General features: G+C 44.4%; 8 non-coding genes and 6 pseudogenes across 8 annotated transcripts in view; all 14 read right to left on the bottom strand.

Annotated features, from left to right (window-relative positions):
• The window catches only part of LOC125735654 (5S ribosomal RNA), a 119-nt gene extending 3 nt beyond the window's left edge, over nucleotides 1-116 (bottom strand). The window contains exon 1 of the ribosomal RNA XR_007394947.1: nucleotides 1-116. This exon is cut by the window's left edge and continues 3 nt beyond it. This is a non-coding gene — a ribosomal RNA (5S ribosomal RNA).
• Nucleotides 117-3,043: 2,927 nt separating this feature from the next.
• Nucleotides 3,044-3,162, bottom strand: LOC125737216 (5S ribosomal RNA). The gene has a single exon (XR_007396483.1). It is a non-coding gene; the product is annotated as a 5S ribosomal RNA (ribosomal RNA).
• Nucleotides 3,163-4,234: 1,072 nt separating this feature from the next.
• Nucleotides 4,235-4,353, bottom strand: LOC125731887 (5S ribosomal RNA; annotated as a pseudogene).
• Nucleotides 4,354-5,417: 1,064 nt separating this feature from the next.
• LOC125730834 (5S ribosomal RNA) lies at nucleotides 5,418-5,536 on the bottom strand. Its single transcript, XR_007391123.1, has one exon. It is a non-coding gene; the product is annotated as a 5S ribosomal RNA (ribosomal RNA).
• A 1,067-nt stretch (nucleotides 5,537-6,603) lies between these two features.
• On the bottom strand, nucleotides 6,604-6,722 carry LOC125731671 (5S ribosomal RNA; annotated as a pseudogene).
• A 1,080-nt stretch (nucleotides 6,723-7,802) lies between these two features.
• LOC125731886 (5S ribosomal RNA) lies at nucleotides 7,803-7,921 on the bottom strand (annotated as a pseudogene).
• A 1,075-nt stretch (nucleotides 7,922-8,996) lies between these two features.
• LOC125731261 (5S ribosomal RNA) lies at nucleotides 8,997-9,115 on the bottom strand. The gene has a single exon (XR_007391547.1). It is a non-coding gene; the product is annotated as a 5S ribosomal RNA (ribosomal RNA).
• A 2,928-nt stretch (nucleotides 9,116-12,043) lies between these two features.
• On the bottom strand, nucleotides 12,044-12,162 carry LOC125728842 (5S ribosomal RNA). The gene has a single exon (XR_007389414.1). It is a non-coding gene; the product is annotated as a 5S ribosomal RNA (ribosomal RNA).
• A 1,074-nt stretch (nucleotides 12,163-13,236) lies between these two features.
• On the bottom strand, nucleotides 13,237-13,355 carry LOC125736686 (5S ribosomal RNA). The gene has a single exon (XR_007395960.1). It is a non-coding gene; the product is annotated as a 5S ribosomal RNA (ribosomal RNA).
• A 1,073-nt stretch (nucleotides 13,356-14,428) lies between these two features.
• Nucleotides 14,429-14,547, bottom strand: LOC125731368 (5S ribosomal RNA; annotated as a pseudogene).
• A 1,075-nt stretch (nucleotides 14,548-15,622) lies between these two features.
• LOC125731538 (5S ribosomal RNA) lies at nucleotides 15,623-15,741 on the bottom strand (annotated as a pseudogene).
• A 1,074-nt stretch (nucleotides 15,742-16,815) lies between these two features.
• On the bottom strand, nucleotides 16,816-16,934 carry LOC125736685 (5S ribosomal RNA). The gene has a single exon (XR_007395959.1). It is a non-coding gene; the product is annotated as a 5S ribosomal RNA (ribosomal RNA).
• A 1,073-nt stretch (nucleotides 16,935-18,007) lies between these two features.
• Nucleotides 18,008-18,126, bottom strand: LOC125731537 (5S ribosomal RNA; annotated as a pseudogene).
• Nucleotides 18,127-19,200: 1,074 nt separating this feature from the next.
• Nucleotides 19,201-19,319, bottom strand: LOC125736684 (5S ribosomal RNA). The gene has a single exon (XR_007395958.1). It is a non-coding gene; the product is annotated as a 5S ribosomal RNA (ribosomal RNA).
• Nucleotides 19,320-19,782: the final 463 nt, after the last annotated feature.

Here is a 19,782-nt window from a genome sequence, read left to right as displayed (position 1 = left end):
TTGCAGCACCTGGTATTCCCAGGTGGTCTCCCATCCAAGAACTAACCAGACCCTACCCTGCTTAGCTTCCGAGATCAGACGAGATCGGGCGTGTTCAGGGTGGTATGGCCGTAAGCGAGAGATGCTACCAAAAACAGCCCTTTTGCATTACACGCGTCTATACATGCCAGTTAGTCCCATTGGATCCTACTCCTGTTTTTTTTTTTTTTATCTGACTCACACTGCAGCCCCACCATCCAATCGGCAGCGCCGGACCCACACCAAACATTCACCAAACTACTCAGCCGGCAGCCTACCACAATTATTCCATTCTTTCCGCATCCGCACACTTCCTTCTTTTTAACTCCTTTTCACTACCGCACAGGTTAATCGCCGCACGTCCCCCGCCAGCAAACATTACTCCTTTGCCTACTGCATGTAGGCTTCTCTTAACGACCCTCTGTTATCAACTCCGCTAACAGCCACAAAATCTCCGCCGCACGAAGCCCACTGGTAGCTGCTGAATCACATGTGTAGGATCACACATGCACATATCACAAAGCTTAAATTCCAGGTGGCCTGAGACAAGGCCTACCCTGGTACGAGAAGGCACACATCGACCTAGGCCCCAAAGGGGGGTTTGTGACCCCACACACATAGATAACCAGGGAGGCCAGCACTCCAACTTTTATTGCCCAAAGCTTTAACAACCTACAGAGAGCAGAGTGGATCCCCAGGGACAGGGGCCCCTCGACTTGGCACACAACCCCATCCCCCGACGTCCTGCCTTACATACCACTCACCCAGCACCCCACAGAAAGTTTCTTTTAAGTTTGGCTTTTGTATATCTGTATATGTATTTACTCTTGACTACTAGTCTTAATATACAGATATGTACAGGTTATGTTCGAATGTGTCTTAACTTTTGGAGATTCTTTTTCTTTGTTTGACAAACCTTCTCCCCCCCCCTTTTCTTTGCCACATTCCTCGGCAACCCTTATCTGATCTTTGTATTCTACCATGCCTATCTAAGGGTAAGATGTGCTTATGACATGAGAATATGTCATATAATGTCTGTATAAAGGGTAATATCTGTTGAGGTACAACCTAAACCACCTGTACCATATACTGGTGTGAGTAATAGAACATAACATAATAGCATAATATAAGTAATCATTAATTAATCATCACAGATGGTATTTGGTGTGAACCGCTAGGCTGGTACGGCATGTTTGGTATCAAACCGAAGGAAAATCACTCCAGTTTCCAAATCTGGTCAATGGTTACCACAAAAGTGGACATATCAAAAGTTACACCAGCCTAATGAAAATCACAATTACCAGAGAAGTCAGTCTGGTCATAAATCCCAAAAGGACTGATACCGACCCCCTTCCGAAAGCCCGCCAAATGGATGGTCAGCCATTGGTCCAGGACTCGAATTCCTGGTCACTCCTAATCACGAACCTTATGCTATAAAACCTGGCACCTCAGAACAAAGAGGAGAAAGGCGGAGAAAAAGAGAAGAACACGGAGAAACAAGCAGCGTTCTTAAAGCCCGTCGGTGAAGACCCAAAGAACTGCAACTCAGCCCAAGCTTCACCAGAAGAAAGAACCGGAGGGACTCCACTCCAACAACCGCTGCAAACACCGCGCCTCCCTGAGAGCCATTACCCATCAGCTCATCAGCCACTGCAACCAACTGCAAAGACCTCCCTCTTTCCTGCATCCAAGTAAACCAACTTCCTTTCCTTTCTAACAACCTAAACTGTCCTATTCATCTGCTATATTCCTTTAGGTTTATATTCCTACAAACTGCTTGCTTTGCAGAACAGTTTTCCCTTTTCAGGTTAATCATTTTAAATCTGGTCATTGCATTTTCATGATTACATCGTTTGTGTCTATTCCGTTATTTCATGTTTATTGTTTGTTAGGTGTAATGTCTGTCTTATGTTAGTTGTAGGAATAAATGCATGTCTTTTTACACAACTTCAGCCTCCGTCATTGAGTGCTCACAATAGTCCCTGCCTCTGTGCGATCTGGCTACTACGCTCTGAAACCTCTAAACTCGCCTGAAATATCGCGAGACTCTCTCTCATCGGCCGTGAGGGGAGCTTCGCTACCGATCGTTTACATTACCTGGTGACGCAGCTCGCTGGACGAGCCCACTAACCCAGCTTATTAAGCGATACTGGTTATTAATGAATCCCATTTAAGTCTCACATTAACAGATATCGGGGATTCACAATTGAGTTTGGAGGAGCCGACCATTCGGCATAACAATTGGTTAATAATCAGCATTAAATAATAATTAATTAAAAGTTAATTAATTTCAAAACATATTGGTGGAGATATTAAAATTTACCTGAGCTAATAATTCCTACACATGCTTCCCCAAAACGTCGCGCTGTCAGAACACTGGGAGCTACACACACCAACAAGTCCATACTGCAGGCTGCAGCCAGAACAATTTTCTACATTCAAACATCGACGGCCTCTTCTCTCTAAAAATTCACCAGACCGCTTCTACCACCAGCAAAGAAGTTTCCATCCCTAATTCCTCTGTTATTCCCACTAACCTAAACATTAAGCTGGCATTGAAGGGTGTGAATTACCCCGGCCAATCTGTTCTTTTAAATACAGCTTTTAGCAAGTTTTGAAAGGAGAAGAGCAGAACTTGCTATGCCAATAATATCGAGTATTCTGTGGCGAAGTGGTTTTTGCATAGAAAACAAAGCGGTCAGTTGAAGAGGAATAATATCAGTACTTTGTTTAAAACTGTGTGTAAAAAGCTGTCTCTTTATCATTAACAATAAGTTGTAAAACGTGAATGGGGAGTGACAGTCTTCAAGTTTGTGAGAAGATCGCGCCCTGGTGGAATAAAGGCACGAACACCTTACAGCACCTAGAATTACCAGGAAGTATTTAGAGTAAAACGGTTTCTGAAAGCTGGCTTTATGAAAGAGAGAAAAAAAATATATATATAAAATAGTAAAATGGAAGGGGAGTGATAGATTTAAATTAATCGTGAAGTGGAGCGCCCCCTGTATGAAGTAAAAGTGAGAAAAGCTTACAGCACCTGGTATTCCCAGGTGGTCTCCCATCCAAGTACTAACCAGACCCTACCTTGCTTAGCTTCCAAGATCAGACGAGATCGGGCGTGTTCAGGAAGGTATGGCCGTAAGAGAGAGACGCTACCAAAAACAGCCCTTTTGCATTACACGCGTCTATACATGCCAGTTATTCCCATTGGATCCTACTCCTGGTTTTTTTTTTTTATCTGACTCACACTGCAGCCCCACCATCCAATCGGCAGCGCCGGACCCACACCAAACATTCACCAAACTACTCAGCCGGCAGCCTACCACAATTATTCCATTCTTTCCGCATCCGCACACTTCCTTCTTTTTAACTCCTTTTCACTACCGCACAGGTTAATCGCCGCACGTCCCCCGCCGGCAAACATTACTCCTTTGCCTACTGCATGTAGGCTTCTCTTAACGACCCTCTGTTATCAACTCCGCTAACAGCCACAAAATCTCCGCCGCACGAAGCCCACTGGTAGCTGCTGAATCACATGCTTCCCCAAAACGTCGCGCTGTCAGAACACTGGGAGCTACACACACCAACAAGTCCATACTGCAGGCTGCAGCCAGAACAATTTTCTACATTCAAACATCGACGGCCTCTTCTCTCTAAAAATTCACCAGACCGCTTCTACCACCAGCAAAGAAGTTTCCATCCCTAATTCCTCTGTGATTCCCACTAACCTAAACATTAAGCTGGCATTGAAGGGTGTGAATTACCCCGGCCAATCTGTTCTTTTAAATACAGCTTTTAGCAAGTTTTGAAAGGAGAAGAGCAGAACTTGCTATGCCAATAATATCGAGTCTTCTGTGGCGAAGTGGTTTTTGCATAGAAAACAAAGCGGTCAGTTGAAGAGGAATAATATCAGTACTTTGTTTAAAACTGTGTGTAAAAAGCTGTCTCTTTATCATTAACAATAAGTTGTAAAACGTGAATGGGGAGTGGCAGTCTTCAAGTTTGTGAGAAGATCGCGCCCTGGTGGAATAAAGGCACGAACAGCTTAGAGCACCTTGAATTACCAGGCAGTATTTAGAGTAAAACGTGTGTAAAAGCTGCCTTTATGAATGAGAGAAAAATATATATATATATAAAATAGTAAAATGGAAGGGGAGTGATAGATTTAAATTAATCGTGAAGTGGAGCGCCCCCTGTATAAAGTAAAAGTGAGAAAAGCTTACAGCACCTGGTATTCCTAGGTGGTCTCCCATCCAAGTAGTAACGAGACCCTACTCTGCTTAGCTTCCAAGATCAGACGAGATCAGGCGTGTTCAGTGTGGTATGGCCGTAAGCGAGAGACGCTACCAAAAACAGCCCTTTTGCATTACACGCGTCTATACATGCCAGTTACTCCCATTGGATCCTACTCCTGTTTTTTTTTTTTTTTATCTGACTCACACTGCAGCCCCACCATCCAATCGGCAGCGCCGGACCCACACCAAACATTCACCAAACTACTCAGCCGGCAGCCTACCACAATTATTCCATTCTTTCCGGAACCGCACACTTCCTTCTCTTTAACTCCTTTTCACTACCGCACAGGTTAATCGCCGCATGTCCCCCGCCGGCAAACATTACTCCTTTGCCTACCGCATGCAGGCTTCTCTTAACGACCCTCTGTTATCAACTCCGCTAACAGCCACAAAATCTCCGCTGCACGAAGCCCACTGGTAGCTGCTGAATAACATGCTTCCCCAAAACATCGCGCTGTCAGAACACTGGGAGCTACACACACCAACAAGTCCATACTGCAGGCTGCAGCCAGAACAATTTTCTACATTGAAACATCGACGGCCTCATCTCTCTAAAAATTCACCAGACCGCTTCTACCACCAGCAAAGAAGTTTCCATCCCTAATTCCTCTGTGATTCCCACTAACCTAAACATTAAGTTGGCATTGAAGGGCGTGAATTACCCCGGCCAACCTACTCTTTTAAATACAGCTTTTAGCAAGTTTTGAAAGGAGGAGAAGAGCAGATAATACGCCAATAATATCGAGTCTTCTGTGGCGAAGTGGTTTTTGCATAGAAAACAAAGCGGTGAGTTGAAGAGGAATTATATCAGTACTTTGTTTAAAACTGTGTGTAAAAAGCTGTCTCTTTATTATTAACAATAAGTTGTAAAACGTGAATGGGGAGTGACAGTCTTCAAGATTGTGAGAAGATCGTGCCCTGGTGGAATAAAGGCACGACCAGCTTACAGCACCTAGAATTACCAGGCAGTATTTAGAGTAAAACGTGTGTAAAAGCTGCCTTTATGAATGAGAGAAAAAAGAAATATATAAAATAGTAAGGGGAGTGATAGATTAAAATTAATCGTGAGGTGGAGTGCCCCCTGTATAAAGTAAAAGTGAGAAAAGCTTACAGCACGTGGTATTCCCAGGCAGTCTCCCATCCAAGTACTAACCAGACCCTACCCCACTTAGCTTCCGAGATCAGACGAGATCGGGCGTGTTCAGGGTGGTATGGCCATAAGCGAGAGCCGCGAACAAAAACAGCCCTTTTGCATTATACGCCTCTATACATGCCAGTTAGTCCCATTGGATCCTACTCCTGTTTTTTTTTTTTTTTTTATCTGACTCACACTGCAGCACCACCATCCAATCGGCAGCGCCGCACCCACACCAAACATTCACCAAACTACTCAGCCGGCAGCCTACCACAATTATTCCATTCTTTCCGCATCCGCACACTTCCTTCTCTTTAAGTCCTTTTCACTACCGCACAGGTTAATCACCGCACGTCCCCCGCCGGCAAACATTACTCATTTGCCTACCGCATGCAGGCTTCTCTTAAAGACCCTCTGTTATCAAGTCCGCTAACAGCCACAAAATCTCCGCCGCACGAAGCCCACTGGTTGCTGTTGAATCACATGCTTCCCCAAAATGTCATGCTGTCAGAACACTGGGAGCTACACACGCCAACAAGTCCATACTGCAGGCTGCAGCCAGAACAATTTTCTACATTGAAACATCGACGGCCTCTTCTCTCTAAAAATTCAGCAGACCGCTTCTACCACCAGCAAAGAAGTTTCCATCCCTAATTCCTCTGTGATTCCCACTAACCTAAACATTAAGCTGGCATTGAAGGGTGTGAATTACCCCGGCCAACCTGCTCTTTTAAATACAGCTTTTAGCAAGTTTTGAAAGGAGGAGAAGAGCAGATAATATGCCAAAAATATCGAATATTCTGTGGCGAAGTGGTTTTTGCATAGAAAACAAAGCGGTCAGTTGAAGAGGAATTATATCAGTACTTTGTTTAAAACTGTGTGTAAAAAGCTGTCTCTTTATTATTAACAATAAGTTGTAAAACGTGAATGTGGAGTGACAGTCTTCAAGTCTGTCAGAAGATCGCGCCCTGGTGGAATAAAGGCACGAACAGCTTACAGCACCTAGAATTACCAGGCAGTATTTAGAGTAAAACGGTGTGTAAAAGCTGCCTTTATGAATGAGAGAAAAAAGAAATATATAAAATAGTAAGGGGAGTGATAGATTTAAATTAATCGTGAGGTGGAGTGCCCCCTGTATAAAGTAAAAGTGAGAAAAGCTTACAGCACGTGGTATTCCCAGGCAGTCTCCCATCCAAGTACTAACCAGACCATACCCCGCTTAGCTTCCGAGATCAGACGAAATCGGGCGTGTTCAGGGTGGTATGGCCATAAGCGAGAGCCGCGAACAAAAACAGCCCTTTTGCATTACACGCCTCTATACATGCCAGTTAGTCCCATTGGATCCTACTCCTGTTTTTTTTTTTTTTTTTTATCTGACTCACACTGCAGCACCACCATCCAATCGGCAGCGCCGCACCCACACCAAACATTCACCAAACTACTCAGCCGGCAGCCTACCACAATTATTCCATTCTTTCCGCATCCGCACACTTCCTTCTCTTTAAGTCCTTTTCACTACCGCACAGGTTAATCGCCGCACGTCCCCCGCCGGCAAACATTACTCATTTGCCTACTGCATGCAGGCTTCTCTTAAAGACCCTCTGTTATCAACTCCGCTAACAGCCACAAAATCTCCGCCGCACGAAGCCCACTGGTTGCTGTTGAATCACATGCTTCCCCAAAATGTCACGCTGTCAGAACACTGGGAGCTACACACGCCAACAAGTCCATACTGCAGGCTGCAGCCAGAACAATTTTCTACATTGAAACATCGATGGCCTCTTCTCTCTAAAAATTCACCAGACCGCTTCTACCACCAGCAAAGAAGTTTCCATCCCTAATTCCTCTGTGATTCCCACTAACCTAAACATTAAGCTGGCATTGAAGGGTGTGAATTACCCCGGCCAACCTGCTCTTTTAAATACAGCTTTTAGCAAGTTTTGAAAGGAGGAGAAGAGCAGACCTTGCTATGCCAAAAATATCAAGTCTTCTGTGGCGAAGTGGTTTTTGCATAGAAAACAAAGCGGTGAGTTGAAGAGGAATTATATCAGTACTTTGTTTAAAACTGTGTGTAAAAAGCTGTCTCTTTATTATTAACAATAAGTTGTAAAACGTGAATGGGGAGTGACAGTCTTCAAGATTGTGAGAAGATTGTGCCCTGGTGGAATAAAGGCACGACCAGCTTACAGCACCTAGAATTACCAGGCAGTATTTAGAGTAAAACGTGTGTAAAAGCTGCCTTTATGAATGAGAGAAAAATATATATATATATAAAATAGTAAAATGGAAGGGGAGTGATAGATTTAAATTAATCGTGAAGTGGAGCGCCCCCTGTATAAAGTAAAAGTGAGAAAAGCTTACAGCACCTGGTATTCCTAGGTGGTCTCCCATCCAAGTAGTAACGAGACCCTACTCTGCTTAGCTTCCAAGATCAGACGAGATCAGGCGTGTTCAGTGTGGTATGGCCGTAAGCGAGAGACGCTACCAAAAACAGCCCTTTTGCATTACACGCGTCTATACATGCCAGTTACTCCCATTGGATCCTACTCCTGTTTTTTTTTTTTTTATCTGACTCACACTGCAGCCCCACCATCCAATCGGCAGCGCCGGACCCACACCAAACATTCACCAAACTACTCAGCCGGCAGCCTACCACAATTATTCCATTCTTTCCGGAACCGCACACTTCCTTCTCTTTAACTCCTTTTCACTACCGCACAGGTTAATCGCCGCATGTCCCCCGCCGGCAAACATTACTCCTTTGCCTACCGCATGCAGGCTTCTCTTAACGACCCTCTGTTATCAACTCCGCTAACAGCCACAAAATCTCCGCTGCACGAAGCCCACTGGTAGCTGCTGAATAACATGCTTCCCCAAAACATCGCGCTGTCAGAACACTGGGAGCTACACACACCAACAAGTCCATACTGCAGGCTGCAGCCAGAACAATTTTCTACATTGAAACATCGACGGCCTCATCTCTCTAAAAATTCACCAGACCGCTTCTACCACCAGCAAAGAAGTTTCCATCCCTAATTCCTCTGTGATTCCCACTAACCTAAACATTAAGTTGGCATTGAAGGGCGTGAATTACCCCGGCCAACCTACTCTTTTAAATACAGCTTTTAGCAAGTTTTGAAAGGAGAAGAGCAAAACTTGCTATGCCAATAATATCGAGTCTTCTGTGGCGAAGTGGTTTTTGCATAGAAAACAAAGCGGTCAGTTGAAGAGGAATAATATCAGTACTTTGTTTAAAACTGTGTGTAAAAAGCTGTCTCTTTATCATTAACAATAAGTTGTAAAACGTGAATGGGGAGTGACAGTCTTCAAGTTTGTGAGAAGATCGCGCCCTGGTGGAATAAAGGCACGAACAGCTTACAGCACCTAGAATTACCAGGAAGTATTTAGAGTAAAACGGTTTCTAAAAGCTGCCTTTATGAATGAGAGAAAAAGAAAATATATATATAAAATAGTAAAATGGAAGGGGAGTGATACATTTAAATTAATCGTGAAGTGGAGCGCCCCCTGTATAAAGTAAAAGTGAGAAAAGCTTGCAGCACCTGGTATTCCCAGGTGGTCTACCATCCAAGAACTAACCAGACACTACCCTGCTTAGCTTCCGAGATCAGACGAGATCGGGCGTGTTCAGGGTGGTATGGCCGTAAGCGAGAGATGCTACCAAAAACAGCCCTTTTGCATTACACGCGTCTATACATGCCAGTTAGTCCCATTGGATCCTACTCCTGTTTTTTTTTTTTTTATCTGACTCACACTGCAGCCCCACCATCCAATCGGCAGCGCCGGACCCACACCAAACATTCACCAAACTACTCAGCCGGCAGCCTACCACAATTATTCCATTCTTTCCGCATCCGCACACTTCCTTCTTTTTAACTCCTTTTCACTACCGCACAGGTTAATCGCCGCACGTCCCCCGCCAGCAAACATTACTCCTTTGCCTACTGCATGTAGGCTTCTCTTAACGACCCTCTGTTATCAACTCCGCTAACAGCCACAAAATCTCCGCCGCACGAAGCCCACTGGTAGCTGCTGAATCACATGTGTAGGATCACACATGCACATATCACAAAGCTTAAATTCCAGGTGGCCTGAGACAAGGCCTACCCTGGTACGAGAAGGCACACATCGACCTAGGCCCCAAAGGGGGGTTTGTGACCCCACACACATAGATAACCAGGGAGGCCAGCACTCCAACTTTTATTGCCCAAAGCTTTAACAACCTACAGAGAGCAGAGTGGATCCCCAGGGACAGGGGCCCCTCGACTTGGCACACAACCCCATCCCCCGACGTCCTGCCTTACATACCACTCACCCAGCACCCCACAGAAAGTTTCTTTTAAGTTTGGCTTTTGTATATCTGTATATGTATTTACTCTTGACTACTAGTCTTAATATACAGATATGTACAGGTTATGTTCGAATGTGTCTTAACTTTTGGAGATTCTTTTTCTTTGTTTGACAAACCTTCTCCCCCCCCCTTTTCTTTGCCACATTCCTCGGCAACCCTTATCTGATCTTTGTATTCTACCATGCCTATCTAAGGGTAAGATGTGCTTATGACATGAGAATATGTCATATAATGTCTGTATAAAGGGTAATATCTGTTGAGGTACAACCTAAACCACCTGTACCATATACTGGTGTGAGTAATAGAACATAACATAATAGCATAATATAAGTAATCATTAATTAATCATCACAGATGGTATTTGGTGTGAACCGCTAGGCTGGTACGGCATGTTTGGTATCAAACCGAAGGAAAATCACTCCAGTTCCCAAATCTGGTCAATGGTTACCACAAAAGTGGACATATCAAAAGTTACACCAGCCTAATGAAAATCACAATTACCAGAGAAGTCAGTCTGGTCATAAATCCCAAAAGGACTGATACCGACCCCCTTCCGAAAGCCCGCCAAATGGATGGTCAGCCATTGGTCCAGGACTCGAATTCCTGGTCACTCCTAATCACGAACCTTATGCTATAAAACCTGGCACCTCAGAACAAAGAGGAGAAAGGCGGAGAAAAAGAGAAGAACACGGAGAAACAAGCAGCGTTCTTAAAGCCCGTCGGTGAAGACCCAAAGAACTGCAACTCAGCCCAAGCTTCACCAGAAGAAAGAACCGGAGGGACTCCACTCCAACAACCGCTGCAAACACCGCGCCTCCCTGAGAGCCATTACCCATCAGCTCATCAGCCACTGCAACCAACTGCAAAGACCTCCCTCTTTCCTGCATCCAAGTAAACCAACTTCCTTTCCTTTCTAACAACCTAAACTGTCCTATTCATCTGCTATATTCCTTTAGGTTTATATTCCTACAAACTGCTTGCTTTGCAGAACAGTTTTCCCTTTTCAGGTTAATCATTTTAAATCTGGTCATTGCATTTTCATGATTACATCGTTTGTGTCTATTCCGTTATTTCATGTTTATTGTTTGTTAGGTGTAATGTCTGTCTTATGTTAGTTGTAGGAATAAATGCATGTCTTTTTACACAACTTCAGCCTCCGTCATTGAGTGCTCACAATAGTCCCTGCCTCTGTGCGATCTGGCTACTACGCTCTGAAACCTCTAAACTCGCCTGAAATATCGCGAGACTCTCTCTCATCGGCCGTGAGGGGAGCTTCGCTACCGATCGTTTACATTACCTGGTGACGCAGCTCGCTGGACGAGCCCACTAACCCAGCTTATTAAGCGATACTGGTTATTAATGAGTCCCATTTAAGTCTCACATTAACAGATATCGGGGATTCACAATTGAGTTTGGAGGAGCCGACCATTCGGCATAACAATTGGTTAATAATCAGCATTAAATAATAATTAATTAAAAGTTAATTAATTTCAAAACATATTGGAGGAGATATTAAAATTTACCTGAGCTAATAATTCCTACACATGCTTCCCCAAAACGTCGCGCTGTCAGAACACTGGGAGCTACACACACCAACAAGTCCATACTGCAGGCTGCAGCCAGAACTATTTTCTACATTCAAACATCGACGGCCTCTTCTCTCTAAAAATTCACCAGACCGCTTCTACCACCAGCAAAGAAGTTTCCATCCCTAATTCCTCTGTGATTCCCACTAACCTAAACATTAAGCTGGCATTGAAGGGTGTGAATTACCCCGGCCAATCTGTTCTTTTAAATACAGCTTTTAGCAAGTTTTGAAAGGAGAAGAGCAGAACTTGCTATGCCAATAATATCGAGTCTTCTGTGGCGAAGTGGTTTTTGCATAGAAAACAAAGCGGTCAGTTGAAGAGGAATAATATCAGTACTTTGTTTAAAACTGTGTGTAAAAAGCTGTCTCTTTATCATTAACAATAAGTTGTAAAACGTGAATGGGGAGTGACAGTCTTCAAGTTTGTGAGAAGATCGCGCCCTGGTGGAATAAAGGCACGAACAGCTTACAGCACCTAGAATTACCAGGAAGTATTTAGAGTAAAACGGTGTGTAAAAGCTGCCTTTATGAATGAGAGAAAAATATATATATATATAAAATAGTAAAATGGAAGGGGAGTGATAGATTTAAATTAATCGTGAAGTGGAGCGCCCCCTGTATAAAGTAAAAGTGAGAAAAGCTTGCAGCACCTGGTATTCCCAGGTGGTCTCCCATCCAAGTACTAACCAGAACCTAACTTGCTTAGCTTCCGAGATCAGACGAGATCGGGCGTGTTCAGGGTAGTATGGCCGCAAGCGAAAGATGCTACTAAAAACAGCCCTTTTGCATTACACGCGTCTATACATGCCAGTTAGTCCCATTGGATCCTACTCCTGTTTTTTTTTTTTTTTATCTGACTCACACTGCAGCCCCACCATCCAATCGGCAGCGCCGGACCCACACCAAACATTCACCAAACTACTCAGCCGGCAGCCTACCACAATTATTCCATTCTTTCCGCATCCGCACACTTCCTTCTTTTTAACTCCTTTTCACTACCGCACAGGTTAATCGCCGCACGTCCCCCGCCGGCAAACATTACTCCTTTGCCTACTGCATGCAGGCTTCTCTTAACGACCCTCTGTTATCAACTCCGCTAACAGCCACAAAATCTCCGCCGCACGAAGCCCACTGGTAGCTGCTGAATCACATGCTTCCCCAAAACGTCGCGCTGTCAGAACACTGGTAGCTACACACACCAAGTCCGTACTGCAGGCTGCAGCCAGAACAATTTTCTACATTCAAACATCGACGGCCTCTTCTCTCTAAAAATTCACCAGACCGCTTCTACCACCAGCAAAGAAGTTTCCATCCCTAATTCCTCTGTGATTCCCACTAACCTAAACATTAAGCTGGCATTGAAGGGTGTGAATTACCCCGGCCAATCTGTTCTTTTAAATACAGCTTTTAGCAAGTTTTGAAAGGAGAAGAGCAGAACTTGCTATGCCAATAATATCGAGTCTTCTGTGGCGAAGTGGTTTTTGCATAGAAAACAAAGCGGTCAGTTGAAGAGGAATAATATCAGTACTTTGTTTAAAACTGTGTGTAAAAAGCTGTCTCTTTATCATTAACAATAAGTTGTAAAACGTGAATGGGGAGTGACAGTCTTCAAGTTTGTGAGAAGATCGCGCCCTGGTGGAATAAAGGCACGAACAGCTTACAGCACCTAGAATTACCAGGAAGTATTTAGAGTAAAACGGTTTCTAAAAGCTGCCTTTATGAATGAGAGAAAAAAAAATATATATATATAAAATAGTAAAATGGAAGGGGAGTGATAGATTTAAATTAATCGTGAAGTGGAGCGCCCCCTGTATAAAGTAAAAGTGAGAAAAGCTTACAGCACCTGGTATTCCCAGGTGGTCTCCCATCCAAGTACTAACCACACCCTACCCTGCTTGGCTTCCGAGATCAGACGAGATCGGGCGTGTTCAGGGTGGTATGGCCGTGAGCGAGAAAAACTACCAAAAACAGCCCTTTTGCATTACACGCCTCTATACATGCCAGTTAGTCCCATTGGATCCTACTCCTGTTTTTTTTTTTTTTATCTGACTCACACTGCAGCCCCACCATCCAATCGGCAGCGCCGGACCCACACCAAACATTCACCAAACTACTCAGCCGGCAGCCTACCACAATTATTCCATTCTTTCCGCATCCGCACACTTCCTTCTTTTTAACTCCTTTTCACTACCGCACAGGTTAATCGCCGCACGTCCCCCGCCAGCAAACATTACTCCTTTGCCTACTGCATGTAGGCTTCTCTTAACGACCCTCTGTTATCAACTCCGCTAACAGCCACAAAATCTCCGCTGCACAAAGCCCACTGGTAGCTGCTGAATCACATGCTTCCCCAAAACGTCGCGCTGTCAGAACACTGGGAGCTACACACACCAACAAGTCCATACTGCAGGCTGCAGCCAGAACTATTTTCTACATTCAAACATCGACGGCCTCTTCTCTCTAAAAATTCACCAGACCGCTTCTACCACCAGCAAAGAAGTTTCCATCCCTAATTCCTCTGTGATTCCCACTAACCTAAACATTAAGCTGGCATTGAAGGGTGTGAATTACCCCGGCCAATCTGTTCTTTTAAATACAGCTTTTAGCAAGTTTTGAAAGCAGAAGAGCAGAACTTGCTATGCCAATAATATCGAGTCTTCTGTGGCGAAGTGGTTTTTGCATAGAAAACAAAGCGGTCAGTTGAAGAGGAATAATATCAGTACTTTGTTTAAAACTGTGTGTAAAAAGCTGTCTCTTTATCATTAACAATAAGTTGTAAAACGTGAATGTGGAGTGACAGTCTTCAAGTTTGTCAGAAGATCGCGCCCTGGTGGAATAAAGGCACGAACAGCTTACAGCACCTAGAATTACCAGGCAGTATTTAGAGTAAAACGGTGTGTAAAGGCTGCCTTTATGAATGAGAGAAAAAATATATATATATAAAATAGTAAAATGGAAGGGGAGTGATAGATTTAAATTAATCGTGAAGTGGAGCGCCCCCTGTATAAAGTAAAAGTGAGAACAGCTTACAGCACGTGGTATTCACAGGCAGTCTCCCATCCAAGTACTAACCAGACCCTACCCCACTTAGCTTCCGAGATCAGACGAGATCAGGCGTGTTCAGGGTGGTATGGCCGTAAGCAAGAGATGCTGCCAAAAACAGCCCTTTTGCATTACACGCGTCTATACATGCCAGTTAGTCCCATTGGATCCTACTCCTGGTTTTTTTTTTTTATCTGACTCACACTGCAGCCCCACCATCCAATCGGCAGCGCCGGACCCACACCAAACATTCACCAAACTACTCAGCCGGCAGCCTACCACAATTATTCCATTCTTTCCGCATCCGCACACTTCCTTCTCTTTAAGTCCTTTTCACTACCGCACAGGTTAATCGCCGCACGTCCCCCGCCGGCAAACATTACTCCTTTGCCTACTGCATGTAGGCTTCTCTTAACGACCCTCTGTTATCAACTCCGCTAACAGCCACAAAATCTCCGCCGCACGAAGCCCACTGGTAGCTGCTGAATCACATGCTTCCCCAAAACGTCGCGCTGTCAGAACACTGGGAGCTACACACACCAACAAGTCCATACTGCAGGCTGCAGCCAGAACAATTTTCTACATTCAAACATTGACGGCCTCTTCTCTCTAAAAATTCACCAGACCGCTTCTACCACCAGCAAAGAAGTTTCCATCCCTAATTCCTCTGTGATTTCCACTAACCTAAATATTAAGCTGGCATTGAAGGGTGTGAATTACCCCGGCCAATCTGTTCTTTTAAATACAGCTTTTAGCAAGTTTTGAAAGGAGAAGAGCAGAACTTGCTATGCCAATAATATCGAGTCTTCTGTGGCGAAGTGGTTTTTGCATAGAAAACAAAGCGGTCAGTTGAAGAGGAATAATATCAGTACTTTGTTTAAAACTGTGTGTAAAAAGCTGTCTCTTTATCATTAACAATAAGTTGTAAAACGTGAATGGGGAGTGACAGTCTTCAAGTTGGTGAGAAGATCGCGCCCTGGTGGAATAAAGGCACGAACAGCTTACAGCACCTAGAATTACCAGGAAGTATTTAGAGTAAAACGGCTTCTAAAAGCTGCCTTTATGAATGAGAGAAAAAAAAATATATATATATAAAATAGTAAAATGGAAGGGGAGTGATAGATTTAAATTAATCGTGAAGTGGAGCGCCCCCTGTATAAAGTAAAAGTGAGAAAAGCTTGCAGCACCTGGTATTCCCAGGTGGTCTCCCATCCAAGTACTAACCAGAACCTAACTTGCTTAGCTTCCGAGATCAGACGAGATCGGGCGTGTTCAGGGTAGTATGGCCGTAAGCGAAAGATGCTACTAAAAACAGCCCTTTTGCATTACACGCGTCTATACATGCCAGTTAGTCCCATTGGATCCTACTCCTGTTTTTTTTTTTTTTTATCTGACTCACACTGCAGCCCCACCATCCAATCGGCAGCGCCGGACCCACACCAAACATTCACCAAACTACTCAGCCGGCAGCCTACCACAATTATTCCATTCTTTCCGCATCCGCACACTTCCTTCTTTTTAACTCCTTTTCACTACCGCACAGGTTAATCGCCGCACGTCCCCCGCCGGCAAACATTACTCCTTTGCCTACTGCATGCAGGCTTCTCTTAACGACCCTCTGTTATCAACTCCGCTAACAGCCACAAAATCTCCGCCGCACGAAGCCCACTGGTAGCTGCTGAATCACATGCTTCCCCAAAACGTCGCGCTGTCAGAACACTGGTAGCTACACACACCAAGTCCATACTGCAGGCTGCAGCCAGAACAATTTTCTACATTCAAACATCGACGGCCTCTTCTCTCTAAAAATTCACCAGACCGCTTCTACCACCAGCAAAGAAGTTTCCATCCCTAATTCCTCTGTGATTCCCACTAACCTAAACATTAAGCTGGCATTGAAGGGTGTGAATTACCCCGGCCAATCTGTTCTTTTAAATACAGCTTTTAGCAAGTTTTGAAAGGAGAAGAGCAGAACTTGCTATGCCAATAATATCGAGTCTTCTGTGGCGAAGTGGTTTTTGCATAGAAAACAAAGCGGTCAGTTGAAGAGGAATAATATCAGTACTTTGTTTAAAACTGTGTGTAAAAAGCTGTCTCTTTATCATTAACAATAAGTTGTAAAACGTGAATGGGGAGTGACAGTCTTCAAGTTTGTGAGAAGATCGCGCCCTGGTGGAATAAAGGCACGAACAGCTTACAGCACCTAGAATTACCAGGAAGTATTTAGAGTAAAACGGTTTCTAAAAGCTGCCTTTATGAATGAGAGAAAAAAAAATATATATATATAAAATAGTAAAATGGAAGGGGAGTGATAGATTTAAATTAATCGTGAAGTGGAGCGCCCCCTGTATAAAGTAAAAGTGAGAAAAGCTTACAGCACCTGGTATTCCCAGGTGGTCTCCCATCCAAGTACTAACCACACCCTACCCTGCTTGGCTTCCGAGATCAGACGAGATCGGGCGTGTTCAGGGTGGTATGGCCGTGAGCGAGAAAAACTACCAAAAACAGCCCTTTTGCATTACACGCCTCTATACATGCCAGTTAGTCCCATTGGATCCTACTCCTGTTTTTTTTTTTTTATCTGACTCACACTGCAGCCCCACCATCCAATCGGCAGCGCCGGACCCACACCAAACATTCACCAAACTACTCAGCCGGCAGCCTACCACAATTATTCCATTCTTTCCGCATCCGCACACTTCCTTCTTGTTAACTCCTTTTCACTACCGCACAGGTTAATCGCCGCACGTCCCCCGCCGGCAAACATTACTCCTTTGCCTACTGCATGTAGGCTTCTTTTAACGACCCTCTGTTATCAACTCCGCTAACAGCCACAAAATCTCCGCCGCACGAAGCCCACTGGTAGCTGCTGAATCACATGCTTCCCCAAAACGTCGCGCTGTCAGAACACTGGGAGCTACACAGACCAACAAGTCCATACTGCAGGCTGCAGCCAGAACAATTTTCTACATTCAAACATCGACGGCCTCTTCTCTCTAAAAATTCACCAGACCGCTTCTACCACCAGCAAAGAAGTTTCCATCCCTAATTCCTCTGTGATTCCCACTAACCTAAACATTAAGCTGGCATTGAAGGGTGTGAATTACCCCGGCCAATCTGTTCTTTTAAATACAGCTTTTAGCAAGTTTTGAAAGGAGAAGAGCAGAACTTGCTATTCCAATAATATCGAGTCTTCTGTGGCGAAGTGGTTTTTGCATAGAAAACAAAGCGGTCAGTTGAAGAGGAATAATATCAGTACTTTGTTTAAAACTGTGTGTAAAAAGATGTCTCTTTATCATTAACAATAAGTTGTAAAACGTGAATGGGGAGTGACAGTCTTCAAGTTTGTGAGAAGATCGCGCCCTGGTGGAATAAAGGCACGAACAGCTTACAGCACCTAGAATTACCAGGAAGTATTTAGAGTAAAACGGTGTGTAAAAGCTGCCTTTATGAATGAGAGAAAAATATATATATATATAAAATAGTAAAATGGAAGGGGAGTGATAGATTTAAATTAATCGTGAAGTGGAGCGCCCCCTGTATAAAGTAAAAGTGAGAAAAGCTTGCAGCACCTGGTATTCCCAGGTGGTCTCCCATCCAAGTACTAACCAGAACCTAACTTGCTTAGCTTCCGAGATCAGACGAGATCGGGCGTGTTCAGGGTAGTATGGCCGTAAGCGAAAGATGCTACTAAAAACAGCCCTTTTGCATTACACGCGTCTATACATGCCAGTTAGTCCCATTGGATCCTACTCCTGTTTTTTTTTTTTTTTATCTGACTCACACTGCAGCCCCACCATCCAATCGGCAGCGCCGGACCCACACCAAACATTCACCAAACTACTCAGCCGGCAGCCTACCACAATTATTCCATTCTTTCCGCATCCGCACACTTCCTTCTTTTTAACTCCTTTTCACTACCGCACAGGTTAATCGCCGCACGTCCCCCGCCGGCAAACATTACTCCTTTGCCTACTGCATGCAGGCTTCTCTTAACGACCCTCTGTTATCAACTCCGCTAACAGCCACAAAATCTCCGCCGCACGAAGCCCACTGGTAGCTGCTGAATCACATGCTTCCCCAAAACGTCGCGCTGTCAGAACACTGGTAGCTACACACACCAAGTCCATACTGCAGGCTGCAGCCAGAACAATTTTCTACATTCAAACATCGACGGCCTCTTCTCTCTAAAAATTCACCAGACCGCTTCTACCACCAGCAAAGAAGTTTCCATCCCTAATTCCTCTGTGATTCCCACTAACCTAAACATTAAGCTGGCATTGAAGGGTGTGAATTACCCCGGCCAATCTGTTCTTTTAAATACAGCTTTTAGCAAGTTTTGAAAGGAGAAGAGCAGAACTTGCTATGCCAATAATATCGAGTCTTCTGTGGCGAAGTGGTTTTTGCATAGAAAACAAAGCGGTCAGTTGAAGAGGAATAATATCAGTACTTTGTTTAAAACTGTGTGTAAAAAGCTGTCTCTTTATCATTAACAATAAGTTGTAAAACGTGAATGGGGAGTGACAGTCTTCAAGTTTGTGAGAAGATCGCGCCCTGGTGGAATAAAGGCACGAACAGCTTACAGCACCTAGAATTACCAGGAAGTATTTAGAGTAAAACGGTTTCTAAAAGCTGCCTTTATGAATGAGAGAAAAAAAAATATATATATATAAAATAGTAAAATGGAAGGGGAGTGATAGATTTAAATTAATCGTGAAGTGGAGCGCCCCCTGTATAAAGTAAAAGTGAGAAAAGCTTACAGCACCTGGTATTCCCAGGTGGTCTCCCATCCAAGTACTAACCACACCCTACCCTGCTTGGCTTCCGAGATCAGACGAGATCGGGCGTGTTCAGGGTGGTATGGCCGTGAGCGAGAAAAACTACCAAAAACAGCCCTTTTGCATTACACGCCTCTATACATGCCAGTTAGTCCCATTGGATCCTACTCCTGTTTTTTTTTTTTTATCTGACTCACACTGCAGCCCCACCATCCAATCGGCAGCGCCGGACCCACACCAAACATTCACCAAACTACTCAGCCGGCAGCCTACCACAATTATTCCATTCTTTCCGCATCCGCACACTTCCTTCTTGTTAACTCCTTTTCACTACCGCACAGGTTAATCGCCGCACGTCCCCCGCCGGCAAACATTACTCCTTTGCCTACTGCATGTAGGCTTCTTTTAACGACCCTCTGTTATCAACTCCGCTAACAGCCACAAAATCTCCGCCGCACGAAGCCCACTGGTAGCTGCTGAATCACATGCTTCCCCAAAACGTCGCGCTGTCAGAACACTGGGAGCTACACAGACCAACAAGTCCATACTGCAGGCTG

Source organism: Brienomyrus brachyistius, chromosome 2, assembly GCF_023856365.1.
Source record: "Brienomyrus brachyistius isolate T26 chromosome 2, BBRACH_0.4, whole genome shotgun sequence".
NCBI classification, from domain to species: Eukaryota; Metazoa; Chordata; class Actinopteri; order Osteoglossiformes; family Mormyridae; genus Brienomyrus; species Brienomyrus brachyistius.
The sequence above is the reverse complement of the archived record's forward strand: the minus strand, read 5'-3'. Positions and strand labels throughout refer to the sequence as shown.